Source organism: Pyrgilauda ruficollis, unplaced genomic scaffold (assembly GCF_017590135.1).
Source record: "Pyrgilauda ruficollis isolate IOZ18807 unplaced genomic scaffold, ASM1759013v1 scaffold5, whole genome shotgun sequence".
Taxonomy (NCBI): Eukaryota; Metazoa; Chordata; class Aves; order Passeriformes; family Passeridae; genus Pyrgilauda; species Pyrgilauda ruficollis.
Window position 1 is genome coordinate 15,461,136 of NW_024526599.1, and position 13,433 is coordinate 15,474,568.

The 13,433-nt window shown below is 46.7% G+C and overlaps 1 protein-coding gene across 3 annotated transcripts in view; it reads right to left on the bottom strand.

Moving 5' to 3' along the window:
* IRF2 (interferon regulatory factor 2) overlaps positions 1 to 4,988 on the bottom strand; it is a 44,190-nt gene extending 39,202 nt beyond the window's left edge. Inside the window, exon 1 of one of the 3 annotated variants that reach the window (XR_005956173.1) lies at positions 501 to 4,988. The gene's annotated coding sequence lies outside the window, so the exon portion shown is untranslated. The remainder of the gene's footprint in view (positions 1 to 500) is intronic. The other 2 variants (XM_041479744.1, XM_041479749.1) reach the window with 2 other exon arrangements.
* Between the last annotated feature and the right edge of the window lie 8,445 nt (positions 4,989 to 13,433).

A 13,433-nucleotide genomic window follows, 5' to 3' on the forward strand; every position in this document is an offset into this window, starting at 1 on the left:
GGGCCGGGCCCCGCCCCTTCCCGCCCCCGGCCCGCGGCCCCTCCGCCCGCGCCGCCGCCGCTCCCTCCCCTCCCCTTCCCTTCCCTTCCCTTATCGGAGCCACCGCAGCCGCCAGACCCGCAACAAGTGCGGGGCCCCACCGCCCGGGCCCGGCCCGGCCCGGCCCGCGCCGCGGCCCTCCCGACCCAACGCCCCCGCCTTTGTCTGTGCGCCCGAGCTCCCTCCGCACCCGGGAAGCGGCGGGGACCCCCCGTCCGCTCCATCTCCGCCGCGGCCGCGTCTTCCCTTCCCCCCCGCCCCTTCTCAAATGTAGCGGCGGAATCGGGCTCGGCCCCGGTCGCTGCAGCCCGACCTTTTGTTTTTAAAACAGATGCGCATCTGCCCGGGAGCCCCCGCTGCCCCGCACACGGAAACGGCAGCAATGCGGAAAAATAAAATGAAAATTAAACACGAAGAAAAGAATAAATAGGAAAAAAAATTAGAAAATAATTCAAAATTACCTTGCCGGCCCGTTTTCGCGGCCCTTATATAATTCCTCAAGGTTACCGCCGTTGCCAGGGGACACGAAATGGAAATGAAAACAGGCGCTGAATAATCGCGGGAGCAAAACTAAAAGTTCAGTGCCTCCGCCCGGGCGGAGAGAGGGCCAGATCGAAAGCAAAACAAGGAGAGGAAGCGGCGAGGCCGCCGGCGCTTGGAAATCCCCCCGCCTCTCCGCCGGGCCGGGCCGGCCGCGCAGGCGGCGGGGGCAGGGCTGCGGCGGCGGGCGCGGAAGCGCTGAGCCCGTCACCGCCGCGCCGGGGCACGGCACGGCACAGCACAGCGCCGGGGCACGGCACGGCACGGCACAGCACAGCGCCGGGGCACGGCACAGCACAGCGCCGGGACACGACACAGCACGGCTCGGCACAGCACGGCAGAGCGCCGGGGCACGGCACGGCACAGCACAGCGCAGGGGCACAGCACAGCCCGGGGCTCCGCCACCGACCCCCGCCCGGCACCGGCTCCCGCTGATCCCCCGCCTCCCGCAACACGCGCTGGGCCCGCAGGGCTGCAGCGAGAGCTGGAGCCAGCCCCGGGGAGCGAGGAGCGAGGGAGCACTGTTCTGGGACGCACAAACACAGCGCTCAAAGCAGGTTTTCACGGAGACCAGGGAGGAATCCCTGCCGCTCAGCTCCACCAGCACGGACTGAATCGCTCCTTGCGTCTCTAGCCCCCCTGCTGAGGTGGGAGTCTTGGTTTCGGTCTGGCACACGCGCATGCCAGAGCTGTCATTGCCTTTGGAAAAGTACAATGTCGTAGTTCCACAACGAGGACAATTACAGATCAGATCCTTTGAACCCAGCGAGGCTCGAGCGGCTGGCTTACTTCAAGAGAGAGCTCTTGGATTTCAACAGATTTTACAAACTGCCTTTAGTTATGGAGTCACTGTAGAGACCAAAGCTTTCTACGGGATTTTGATAATCCCGATTCAAACTACAGTAAATAAAATTCACTGAGGTTGCAATGTGCCATTCCTAGCCCTAGCCATAAATGAGAAAGGAAAAGAGCACTTGGAGGCTGGAGGAGATATGAAATGTAGTCGTTTCAAAGGGCTGTATATGGGGACAGATAGGTGTGTACATCTCCCTCGCACACATATCTATCTATATATGTGCTGTATGCACATGCATACGAGGTATTGGGGTAGCCAATGTGTCCCTGTGCAGACACATGATGCACGGCCGGCAGCGGTGGGAGAAGTGCCGGGCCACCGGGGGTTGTGCAAGGAGTGGCACGGGGGAGTGGTTAAGGAGCTCTCCAGCTGTACAGCAGATGGAGGGGAAGCTGTTCTCCAGGTGCTGTGGGCTCTGAGGATCCTTTGTGGCAGCATCCCTGGACGTGCAGAGGACACCGAGCTAGCAATGAGATAGGGAGTCCAGCCTTGTGGGTGACAAGACCTCCTGCCGTGAAAAGGCTTTCCTTGCACTGAGAACACAATCACAAAACAAATTAGGTTGGCAGAGACCACGGATGTCAGCAATCTACCCCCTCCAAAAAAATCACTGAGGTCTAGAAGATGGCTGTGGTCCAGTGAAGTAGGAAAGATCAAGGAAGAGGAAGCAAGACATAGGGTGCCAGGCAGGACAGTAAAATCAAGTATCTCCTTCTAAACTTCTCTAGAAACATTCCCAGCAGTAAGGAGAGGTCCACATTTGTGTGGAGGGACACAGGTTCCCAGAGCAGCTGCACAAGAGAAGCAAGGAAAGTCCTACTCACATGATTGATACTCCAGATACTTCCAGAAGAGACTGATTTCCATGAAGCCACAGTGAAAGGAGAATGAGGGATATGGGACACCTGGCTCAAACTGGCATTTTGACTGAATAGATGTGCAGAAAAAGGAAATATTCAGCAAGACATGGTAGTGACAGACCACGGCTTATGTAGGAGGGTCAGACTAGGCCGTGGCTATAGGGAAAGGGGCTATGAACTCTATGACAAAAGAACAGCAAAATCAGCAAACTCCAATAACTAAAGCCAAATTTTCACAGACTGAAGGTCTAACTAGGATAACTGTAGAGTATTAGTGCCTTCTGAGCAGGTTGGAGGTGGTTACTATGGCCAGGTTGGATTACAGAGGAGTAAACTGATTGAAAATGAGAAATTTCTAACCATCTTGCTCCCACTCAGAAATAAGGTCTAACAGTTGCAATAACTCATGGAAGAATTGTTTCAGCACTCAGAAACTGTCCCAAAGCTGGTGGAAGATGGCAGGATGAAACACTAAGAACAGAATGGGGAGGGCTGCAATGCCTCCTGAGGATTGCTCTGGCCCATGTGTAACAGGAAGAGCAAAGATCCAGAGAAAAGCAACAAACATAAAGAAAAATATGGAGCCACCCTGATGTTAGAGGGACACAAGGATTTGAGTAACTGAGATTATACAGGATGGAGAAGTGATAAACAACAGAAAACAGTCAGACCAGAGAGAATAATGAGTAGAGAGGAGTAGGGGTGGATTATTTGCTTTCTTTTCTAATATAAGAACTAGAGAGCATCAAGCGAAACTAGCAGGTGTCCAATTTAAAGCAAACAGAAGGAGGTGGATCTTCATGCAGCAGGTAATTAAACAGTAGGACATCTTCCTTTGAGGTGCCAGTAGTTCTCTGGGGATCCCAAAAAAGCACCTGTACACATTCACAGAAGCAAAAAACCACCATGAGGTCTATTAAATGTAAAGACACCAACTCTGCCTCAAACAGCCCCCAAAGCCCCACATTTCTAGGGGCTAGAACCTCTTTGGTACCCTTCAAAAAGTCCTGAATAGAAATGCCTGCAGATGGTTCAGGGCAGGAATGCTACTCCAACACCTCCCTCCAAGCAAAGAGTAGAGTGACTTGGGCTGGCTTTTGCGATACTCAGTAGCTGTTATTTTTTCTAGTATGTGCTTTTAAATTGTTTGCAGAATGAGCCAGCTGTGAAAAATACTGTAGTTTATGTATCAGTAAATATTGTGTAGAAAAAATACCATCATTTTAATACTTTGATGTCTCATTCAGAGGACACTATTCATTAAGTGGCATTGCTATGGATTACATGAGTTGGTTTTGGTCACAGGAAACAGTGGGCTTCCCTGAGAAGCACTGGCCAAGCCATTGAGCAGAATTTGCAGCTTGCCCTTGCCATTGCCTCCTACCACCTTCACCTGATCTCAGTGGAGCACATTCAAGGACCTTGATGCATTCTGTGTATTGACAAAGGTCTTTCCCTACACAGCTCCTGGCACTAAAAAATCAGAAGTTATACCAGAAGTTAAATCTTCTGTTGTGATTCCTTTTTTTAATGCTGAAAAGTAATGGGAATGGGCAGCTTTAGTTTTCTAAACTTTCAGCAGTGACTCATTCTCTCCAAAAAGAGACTTTAACCTCTTGTGACTTTACTGTTTCAGTGAGATATGGCAGCTTTAAAATCAGAGAATTTAACCCAGAAGCATCACATATCCACTGCCTTTCCCCTGCAGAACTGCCAGAGTTTGCGACTTATTCTTTTAACCACCTTCTTTAGGGATCTGGCTACTGGAATTAGTTGCTTCCATTAGCATCCTGCCTTTCCTTCACAAATAAGTCTCTTTTTCTAGCCTGGAGTTCATTTCTGTGAGAAAAAACTTCAGACTGGGAATCCCTTAAGTTCCAGAAGGTAAATAAATATGCAATATGCCAGCCATTTTGGTGTGTATTTTTTTAGTTTGTATTTGTTTTGTTTTCTTTGGTTGTTTTGTTTTGTAAGTTTAATAATGTTTTTGAAAAGTTAAATAACATTTATTACATCTTCCCTTTTTGCTGCTTTTCTTGTGGGTTTTACCCTGTCTTTATGTGGAGCTGACTATACCATCATTTTGGTTCTTAAAATCACTGTCACAGGCATTGGGACTATTCGTATGTAGAATTGGAGAAGATGAATTTTCTCATGGAGCTGGGACTCAAGCTTACCTACCCACCTACAGCTGACCTGTTTATTTTTCTGTTACATTAAAGTGGGAAAGTTAACTTATGTTACAGGCCAGTATCAAGAAAATAAATAAATTGCAAGAGTCATAATTCTTACTTTAATAATATTACCCACATCTTCCTGAGTGCCTACATCCATTTTTAAACATGATGCACAGTTAAATTTATTTTCAGTTTTAATTTGTCCTGTGAAAAATATTCCGATGCTGATGTAACCTTTTGCACTGACATTTTTAGATACTAGATAGTAATGACACCTTTTTACTAAAAAAGCAAAAAATAGACAAACAAAAAAGCCATGAGATTTTTAGGGCTAAGAAGTTTAAGTATTTGCATATTACTGTAACACAAATAATCACTCGAAGTATGATGGAAAAGTGTGGACTAACCTTTTAAGAAGTTCTAATTAATTTGTCCTCTGATATCAGTTTCACTTGTTGGAGGGTTGGTTGTTTGGGATTTTTTGTTTCATTTACTTTGTGTGTATACTGTTGTGAATAAAAGGCTTTGGTGTTTCTGCAGTGTTCTAAAAGTATTTATGCTCATGTTAAAATTCACAGAAACTAAGGCTTGTTGCTAGAACCCTGGAGATACAGCTAAGTCTCTTACCCAGCCTCTGGAGGGAAAAAAAAAATAACTCACTTCAGTCCCAATTGTGCAAATAGGCCCTTAAATACAAGGACATGAGCAATTCCTCTGGAGTACAGCGAGAGCCTTAGCGCATCTGAAGTTAATGTGCCCCCAGGAGTGTGGATGGGGAGAGCCACCCACCCCTCCTTCTTTGCTTCATTTAATCCAGGTTCCTCAACTCAAACTTTTTGTGGTGTTTCCCCCCCTTTTCGCTCCACTCTAATGGCTGCAGGAAAGAGTGCAGCCCGCTGGGGCTGCTCCCGGGGATGCCGTTCCCGGCAGGGCGCGGCTGAGCCCCGCTGGCCGGCTGCAGCAGGGAGCCGCGGGGCAGCGGGACTGAGCGCCGGCAGCACCGCCCCGGGGCTGCTCACACGGCACAAAGGGAATTCCCTGCACGCCTTTCGCAGCAGATCCATCCTGGGATATTTCCTTTGGTTTTTGGTTGGGCTGCGCCAGCAGGGACACCTACCTACGAGTACCTACGAGTACTTCTCAGCTCTGTATTCCGGCTGTGCTGTTCTTCTGATTGCTAAGAAATGAGATGGTGGGAGTGTGGCTTTGTTTTTATTGGTAATAATTACAGAAAACTGTTCCAGATGGAAAAATCTATTTGCTCAGACCAGATCTCTAAAGAGTAGCTTCTCTAAACTGCAAAGTAAAACTTTTACATTGCAATTCAAAGCCTCTTGTACTTTCAGGAAAGCTAAGTGTCTTCACAAAGGTGAAGGTGTTGTTCTATCCAGCCCTTAGCAAATTTGTTCACAAAGGGCCAAGAGATGAAACAATAACCTGTGACAGACATTATTCTACTAAGAAATGTTATGCCTTCCCAATCATATTGTCTTGTTGCATCCAGGTGCTGCAGGAGGACAGGTAACTGGGAAAAGCCAGTCTCCTGAGCCCAAACCAAACACATGACGTAGCAGAACACTATTGAGGACTAGAGAGCCTGTTCATTTTACTTGTCACTGCTTTTATTTGGCTGCAGCACTTCAGCCCATGGCTCTGCCAGGTCAGCTGCTGTACACAATTCCCTTTATTTAATAGGAGAGAAGAAAGGGAACCAGGAATTTGCTTAACAGCACTGTGAGATAGTTTTGGTTACTCACATCTCTTGACCCACAAAGCAAAATTTAGGGACAAAAGAAGTCATTTAAAAACACATACAGCATGTTGACATTTCAGGGCTGGAGAGGAGTTTGGCAGAGAAAGCCTGGATGGGAGGCAGGCCTCTTCAGCAGATCACACCTGAAAGTGATCCTGCTTAGCCCTGCTGCAATAGAGTGTTTCACAGAAGTGGAAGCTTTTATGGCAATTTTCCCAGTGAAACTGAGGTAGAATACAAAGAAAAGTGATATGTTGCCTATTGGCTTGACAAAGCAGAATAAATATGTTTCTTCAGGATAATAATCAGGTATTAGGAGCTTTGCTTCATGTTACGTATGAACACATCCTTTGATTTATTAATTCAAAACTTATTTATTGTTAGAAATAGCTCGATTCTCTTTGTAGAGGGGAAAGACACTTTTCTCTTTTCACCTTCCTGTTTGTAGTGGATTTTCATATTAAAAGAAGACTTTCCAGAGATATCAGTTGCAGAAATGTTCACCAGGCACATTGCCCCATCAATCACTTTCCCAAAGAGATTATATTCTTCCTTAAATCCTGCCATGGTCCCATGGCTTTGTGGGGAGAAAAGTTCCACCCCATGATGGGCGTGCTTTCTTCCCCTACAAAACTGGAGGACGGGAGGACAAAGGGAGCCAACCCACTCATTGGACTTACCCCAGACTCTGCTGGGCACCCCCTGACTTGGACAGGTTTGTTCATGTTTGCCCACATGGACAAAGCAGCATCCCAACTCCCATCCCCACTTGTCATGGTCCATGCCACTGCACCCCTTTGCTGGGCGATGGGGGCTGTCAGGGACCATTGCCCATGTCAGAAGGAGAGGCAAGAGGTGCTGGGATGTGGCCACCTCACTGATCTCTCAATGGTGAGGGAGGCATAGGGGTGTCAAAAAGGGGGGTCCTCCTCAGGAGGTTTCCTGCTGACAAAACAGGAAATTCTCTGTGTGCCCCCCAGCTTGTCTGACCCTGCAGCAGCCTCTTAACTTTGGGGGGCTATTTAAATACAGCTCCAGCCTTTCCTCCTTGGTGCACTCTCCAGCTCATACTGCAACACCACCCAACCACAGAAAGAGAGAAAAAAGAGGGACCCAGTTACAAGCAGTTAATTTAAGGCTTTTCTATCTGAAGTTAAAATGGTCGCTACAAGTTACAAATCTGTTTCCAACTCACCACTCTCTTTAAAGCTTTGGCTCTTTTACCTTTCCTAATCAGTGTTTAATTATTAACAAAAGAGTAATTTTTGGATAACAAGTCCTGTCTGCTGACTGCCTTCATGTATGTGGCCTGGCAACACTGATCTCCAGAGTGCTTCTCCATACCCTCTGCACATCCAACTGACCATCCTCTCAAAGCAAGAGCAGATGTAGCATCTTTTGGATGCACTGTACTAGCTGAAGCTGAGCTCCTCTGCTGCACCTTCAGTGTTGGCTTGTCAAGTCCAGCAAGTTAATTTTCTGAAAGGCAGCAGCTGGCCCTGCTGAGCTGTTTCTGGAGTGCAGCTCATCCATGACTCATGTCTCCTGCAGCCCATCTTGCTGCACTTCTTTTTTGACAAGTCATTTCTGCCACTCTGGCCGTTGCCCTGCTCTCAGGTTTGCTAAGCCCACATAACCGAGGCTTTCAGAAGTGAGTGGATAAACAGTGTCAGGGTCTGAATACAAAACCTTTCATGGCACAGTAAAAGCTGACATCAATTTTAAGTAATCTATTCCCAGAATCTTCCATTGCTACTCAATGGAAGCATCTTGTCAGAATCTTGCCGTCAAGATACATTGGTATCTTGAGAGGGTTACAGGGGCATTTTGTGGCATATTTTTGAGAAAACTGCCTTGAGTTCTGCAGAGAACTGCTGTAATGCAGCTGGGAAAATGCTGAGTTGGTATCCGAGTGCAAGGGATCTCAAAACCATGGACAGGACTGCTTTATCACTTTAAAAGAAAGAGGTCATGGGAGGGTAGGGTGGAGGAAAACTCCTGCCTATTAATAGAGAACATGAGTAGGAGCTTTATTTTGAAAGGCTTCTTTAATTAGTGACATGCAATACAGAAGCAAGGCTCATGATGCACTCTACCTGCTGACTTCCCAAGCGCAGATCAGAGAGAGGCAGACAGATAAAAGACCATTGCCATGCAGGGGAGTTTTGAATAGGCCAAGATAAAATGCCCAAATTAAAAAATAACCAGGACATCAATCAGCCTTGATCTTCAGAGGGACTGTCTCTTAAGGTAGGCTAGTGGAGTCAGTGCCAGCTCAGACTCAGGAAATTTAAGTTGCCTTCCCAGTCTTACCTGTCTGCTGTGAGTTTTCCTCATTACCTTTATTTCTCTCAGACTATGTGGACGATAAGTTCCCAGAGATAACAGCTGTCTCTTCTTACTCAGTGTTACAGTATCTTATACAAAAGTGTCTGTCTCAGGAGCCCTGCTCTCCTGCCGTGCTACAAGAAATAATGTTGCTTTGTATGGTGGTTCTCCAGTAGCACAGTTAATTTGTGCTTGTGTTTTTAGAATTTCAAATAAACCAACAACAATCATAAGCAACAATTTAGGCAATTTAAACCTAGGAGAAGGGTTGCTTCCTTAGCTCTGTAAGTCATGGCATGACACCTGGACCCATGAACCCAACTGGATTTCAGTAGTACATTATGATAGTGGGACTGCTTTGAAAAACATAACTCAGGTGCTTGTGGTCACTGTTTGCACCTTGCTTTCAGTAATTACATGTGGGGTGGCAAATCCTCCTTCTCAAGAAAGGAGTACTCCACAGGTGTGCATGTTATGATGCTTATAAGCAGTGACCAACCCTGCAGGAAAGTTTTAGTATGCAGATACCAAAAGGAGAGGCAAGAGTGAACAGCCACCAGGCTGAGGCAGAGTTCCTTCTTTCATAGTAAGGTAGTTCCATGGGAATGCTGACTCACCTGCTCCCTGTATAATAGAGTTGGAGAAAAAAAGCAATTATGTATGATTTCAACGCCTTTCTTTTCCTCCCGCACTGCCATTTCACTTGTGGAGTGGATCTGGCTGAAGAGCCAAGAGTTCTCTTTATGGGAAAGCCTTATAAAATATACCTTGGGCTGGATTCGTAAAAGTCTGATAAGCAGGTGTTAATAGTTCCCAATCAGCTTCAAAGAAAGGGTAGTGTTTCACTGCTTGGCAAGCCAAATCTTAATGCACATAAACCTGTTGTAAATAGTTTGTGGAGTAGTTACAGAGAACATTTACACAAAAGCTGTTAGAAGATCTGCTGGTAGTGTCTGTGCAGACTTCCCCACTCTTTTCCAACTGAACTGCACATTTAAGGTTTTCATCACATTCTCTCCCCTTTCTTCCCAACCTGGGGAATCTTGTTCTTCTTGAAAGAAGAGCATTTCAGCTCATCTGCAAGTACTTGCTCATCTGCTGGTACTGGTTCATCACCAGTTGTCCAAAGCAGTGTGACTTTTAGCACCTGGCACTCTCAGCAACATTATTTCACTTCACCAGTTGAGAAGTCACAGCCTGTCCAGTCAAAGACTTCTCTTCCTTGGCCAGAGCCAAATACCAGTGCATTAAATGGTTTCATGTGCAAAAGGGAGGAGACATGGAAGATATCTCTGAGAAGAGCTTCACTACATGGCCTATCATCACATCTGATTACTCATGTCAAGAACTTCAGCTATACTGTTGCTTTCCTGTCCCTCAACCTGACAGCACAGCTGAACTATAACACCAAAAAAAGCCCATCAAGATGCACTATTGTTTTTTTCTCCTGAAGTCACAGGGTCAGGATTCATAGAATCAATAGAATGGCTTGGGTTGGAAGGGACCTTAAAGATCATCTAGTTCCAACACACTTGCCATGGGCAGGGAGATCTTTCATTACACCAGATTGCTCAGAGCTTTATACAATCTGGCCTTGAACACTTCCAGGGATGGGGCATCCACAACTGCTTAGGGCAACCTGTTCCAGTGCCTCACCACCGTCACTGTAAAGAATCTCTTCATACCATCTCATCTAAACCTGCCCTCTTTCAGTTTGAAGCCAGTCCTTCTTGTCCTGTCACTACATGTCCTTGTAAAAAGCCTCTCTCCATCTGTCCTGTGGGTACCCTTCACATACTGGAAGGCCTCAGATAGGTCACCCTGAAGCCTTCTCTTCTCCAGGTTGAACAACCCAAATTCTCTCAGCATTTCCTCATAGGAGAAGTGTTTGGTCCTTCTAAACATCCTGGTGTCTCTCTTATAGAGTCATTCCAACAGGTCCATGTCCTTCCTGTGCTGAGGATCCCAGAGCTGGACTCAATACTCCGTGTGGGGTGTCACCAGAGTGGAATAGGGGGGCAGAGTGATCTCCCCTGCTCTGTTGGCCACACTGCTTTTGATGCAGTAGCTGTGATAGCCCTGATGAGCTGAAGATATGAGGAAGGTAAAAAAAGAAAGGTTGCTCAAAATGCCCCTTTGTCCATGGTTCTGGTGAAAACATGATCTCTCCCTAAAAGCCCATGCTCTTCAGATCCTCATCTTCCACTTTGTGCCAGAACTTCAATGCTGCTGCTCGCACACTAAGGCTGGTTATTTTATCAACTTAAAGGAAATGCATAAAGGACAAAACCCACAGGACTTGGAGGGCTCACTGTGTGTCCATTATCACAGGACTGCTGTCCACCTGCCTTTATTATTCTGTGATTGTGGAAAACTGGGAATAGCGGATGCACAGCCCCCAGCCCACCTGACCCAACATGGCTGCCTGGATTTTACCAGGCCAAAGCCAGCTAATCCCTGCTGGAAGTTAAATTTCTGTAAGACAGCAGGGCTTGATGCACTGCCAGGTACCGCAGCAGTAAATGGGGGCACACAGGTAAGAGCTCAGGTAAGTCCTCTCCTTGCTGCCCAACACTGTGCCTTTGAGGCTGGCAGGGCTGCCTGTGCCTTAAAATCCCCATCCCCTCCCAGCCCCCACTCAGGATCTCACTTTATCTCATTAGATCCGAGTTTCAGTTTTCCCATTTCCCAACCAAAATCCCCACAAGACCTCAGTGAGCTGAGTTGCAGAGTTTGGCTGTGGCTGTGCTACTCTCTCCCATATATGCCTGAGAGATGTGGAGCAAAATCAGCCTGGAAATGGGTGGCACCTGTAATGCTGTTGACTTATGGCTGCAATCAGTGTTTGGAGTGTTTTGCAATATTTTTCAAGATGGCAAAACAAATGACCCTCTGTTTTAGAAAGGAGGTAAATTATGAACTCCACCACAGATACCTTATCTCTTGCAGTTATGGAGTGACCAGGACACAGTAGAAAAAAGAAGCCTGAAGTAGAGGAAACTTGCCTCTGTATTTTTACACTTTTTCAGCTCTTTGAGTTGCAGAGGTTCATGGCATTTTGCTCCAATCTTTTGCAGGGCCCTTGCCCAGAAATATCTTGTTGCTCAGTGCCACATCTACATGTACATCCATGCTGGAATCTTGTTTCCCAGCTTAAGTGTGATACCACCATGGGGGTTTTTTTTTTGATTTTTTTTTTTTTTCCTTGCTATCATGATTCAACTGCAGGTGTGATTCCAAGGGACATGGTTTACTCAAATCCAGAGTAAGGCCAATGAGTGTACTGGCTCCCAGCAAATTTCCCCAAAGCTTCATACTTGTAACCTAAATGCAAGGTAGTGGCAAGTTTAGTGGGGTAATTATTAGTCCTGTGAAATGTATATTCTTTTAAAATCACCACCATCATTAAAATGAAGGAATAGTAGAAGGTCACAATGTCTTTGCACTGCTTTCATTCTGCTCAGCTGCACACAGGTTTCAACATCCTGTTAGTCTCTGGGCCACTGTAGATGCCTGTGATGATCAGTGCAAGAACAAATCACCTTCAGCAGCTGCCCCTCACCTTTTCCCTGGTGAAGAAACATGCATAAGAGTCCTTTGCCACAGTCACAGGCACCCAAAAAACCGTGATGAGACCTCAACCCTTCGTATGTGTGCCATGAATGGATCATAAACAGGAAGTAAAACCACAGGAAATTTGACAACTGAAGTTTCTCTGTTCATAGGGTTTGGGTTTTTTCTAGTTCTATTGCTATGTCTTGTGTCAGTAAAGAGTATTTGCTTTCTCACTCTGTTTAGACATTGGGTAAGAAACATATCCAAGGTATTATCCCTTTAGGTTTTGGATTGCTTTTTGTTCTGCCTCCTGTAGTGTTACAACCTGGTATTACCAAGCTCTAAAGATTCACACCAGGGAATGCTGAAACCCAGCCACAGGGACACAGCTTCAGCCAGAACTTGTGAAGACTGTATCAATGGGAATGTCGTATTGATTTAAATGGGTTTTAACATTCAGCACCTGTGAATGTTGCTGCTGTCACTGGTGCATGCACTCAGTGTCAGTAATGAGACAGCCTTCAGTTGCAGGTTTTGTTTCATTCACTAGGACAAGGCTGATAACTACTATTTTGTTTTGAAGTAAGGGGGGAAAAGATATGTGCTTTGTAGCATGTCTCAGAGCGCTCTTTCTAATCCTTTACTTCTGCTTCTCTCAGCAAAATTCTCCAATCTATGAATCTCATAGATGAGCTGTTTTACTCCCAAATACTCCCAACTTTCAGCAGTGAATGAGGAACACTCCATACTTTTCTCCTTTAGTCCTGACTCACCTCTCCTCAGGGATTTCTTCATTCACAGACACAAACCATGTGCTGCTGATCCATGATCCTGTCAAACTGAAGCCCAGGCTGTACTTAGAGGCAGGACAGAGTGATAGCTGAAGCTTCCAGGTCAGTCTGTCCTGAATAATCTCTGTCTCTATCGGTCTGCCTGCACCGTGAGCTGGCAGGGAAACAGCACGGGGAGACCTTAGCACCTTTCCTAAGGTGGGAGCAGCCTGTGCTGGGCACCAGCAGAGCTCACCTTCCCTACACACTTGCCTGCAGAGGGTCCGTGAGCGGCGTTTGCAGGGCATCCTCGCAGCTACAGCTCCTGCTCAAGAGCTCCACATCCCGGCTGCCGCCAGTGCTGGGCTGGGCCTCCCGCAGCTGGTTTTCCCACGAACAGCTTTCTGGAGGTGGCTGTGCTGGTGGTGTTCCCAGCCCACCACTGGTCATTGCTCTATTCCTCTTGCATCTCTCTGCTGCTTCATTGTTCTCTTCCAAACACAGCTTTTTGACACAGCTTGCTTGTCTGTTTTCAAGGCCTTTCCTGGACCCCAT